Raw genomic sequence first — 2,264 nt, forward strand, 5'->3', positions numbered from 1 at the left:
AGCACAGCAGGTTGCAAGCTTACAGAGGGGTGTTGAAAAGATTCGCACAATTTCCCAAAAGCTGATACACTTAATCCCTCAGAAAAGGAAGATTGAACTGTTACCATTACTCTCAAGTGTAATACCAGATTTCATAGATACAATGCAAGCATAAACCCTCCTCATGGCTTCATCTGGCACATGATTTATGTTACTCTTCAATTATTAAGGCAAACACTCAGACTATACCATGCATTATATCACTATAAATCCACTGGAAAGCATTTCCCTTAGCCATGGAAAGAAATCCATACTTGTTAACACGCCACTGCAGTAGAGACTACTATCCAACTACTTTTGTGCAACATTATCAGAAATGACAGGCCCATCTCTCAAGATTCATCACATTCTTATTGCAGTAAGTGAAATGGTTGAGCCAAATGTGGATCGTAATGGGTAAAATAATATTTTAAAATACAGCAGATTAAAAATTAACCCCATTCTTAATGCTAACTGCAGTTGTCTTCAAGTGAAACTTGAGATAAAACACTGTGGAACAACTTGTTCCCTTGATCCCTAGGTTAAATCTATATCATGTATATAAAGTGAGGACACCAGCCTTTAAGTGCTTTCACATTTTTCTCAGATGAAGTCTGTTTCAGGAAGAGAATCATAGGAGTAATAGTTAATAATAAATTAAACCCAACATATTAGCAAGGAGTTACTGTAGCCATTTCTATGAATCATATACAACTGCCTTAAAAAAAAAAAATTAATACAAGCTGATAAGCTGGAAATGATGATTTTGAAAATTGATGATCCTTTCTTTTGTTTATACACACTGTATTTGCCATACTTGATAAACAAAATATGTCCACAGACAGCATGAGGATTGCTCTAAAACAAACAAGTCAACAAGAAAGTCTGCTCAATTGTTTTGCAGCCTCTGGCAATAAGTGCTGTATATTCATATAAACCTCATGACCAAAACTTTTGGACACTGAACTGCTCCGCAGCGAGAAGGCAAGCATCTTTCTCCCATGTGCAACTGAATGACCAATGTTCATAAGATATACATTTTGTATCATACAAACATTCCTTCTCACAGGATATAAATAATAACGCATGATCTATTACACCAAAGCCAAGCAGGACTGCCGAGTATTAACAGCGGGTACACAAAACACTCCTACTCTCCTCCAACTTTTACCTCGCTCCCCAGTCTCTCTGGGTCTTTTCTAACTACCTATACATGTAACATTCACAATTCCCAAAGCAGGGACAAAAAAGCAGAATTAAAATTATTAGCTCAACATGAGAACATGAAAACAGATAAACACAGGCCAGCCTAATGCCATTATTTTTTTAAACTCCTAATAATACTATGACTAATTCAGAGAAGTGTGTTTTGAAACATCCATGGTAGTCGTCTCTCACCTAAAACAAGCCTTTCTCCTTCCTTCCTGCTGCCTGATGTCATTTCTCCCTTAATCATGCCTTTATTTATACAAGCTGGTGTTTCAAACAACTACCTCACAAGAAAAGTTCAAGTAAATTAGAAATAACAAAATCAAATCTACAAGATCAGCCATGTGAATATATGCAATAGTAACTCCCCAGTGGTCATTCCAGTAAGTCTGTGCCTCCACAAAGGCAAAACAAACTGCAGGAACAAAGCCATAAGACTGGAGCAGCTATCATTTGACAATTCATTTAAATTTGTGAGCCCTGCATCAACTTATAAGGAACAACTTGCACGAGAAAGACTATTCATACAAGCTGAAGCAAACAAAATCATGCTCTTTACTTTTTGTACAGATCACCATGTACATACTATATAGCACTATTTAATTTCATTAAAAAATAAAAATTGCCACATAGCAAGACAAATTCCTGAGTAAGTCCGTCCTTTATTAAATCCTCAGTACGAGATGAAATGTCCTTTCTCCTTGTTCTTTTTTAAACTATCGCACATGCTTTAAAACGTGACTAATGAAGGGTAGCTGATTGTCCCGCTGTTTGTTGACAGCCACCAAACGCTGCCTGCCCCTCCCCCGTGCCAGTCAGCGGCTGTTTCGGACTGCCAGCCCTCGTCCAGCGATGGACAGAAATAGTCCTACAAAGATGTCACTTGGGACAGCTGTACGTTCACACTACGGGTTGCAGAAACCGGTTTTCTGTCGCACTAAGCACCAGCTATATTTGGGAGAGTCAGTAGCACGAAAGCCACTGCTGCGGGCACCGAGCTCTCTCCGTGACCGCCGCTGGGCCGGCCCCCCCCCCGG

The sequence above is a fragment of the Corvus brachyrhynchos genome, unplaced genomic scaffold, assembly GCF_000691975.1.
Source record: "Corvus brachyrhynchos isolate BGI_N302 unplaced genomic scaffold, ASM69197v1 scaffold255, whole genome shotgun sequence".
NCBI lineage: Eukaryota > Metazoa > Chordata > Aves > Passeriformes > Corvidae > Corvus > Corvus brachyrhynchos.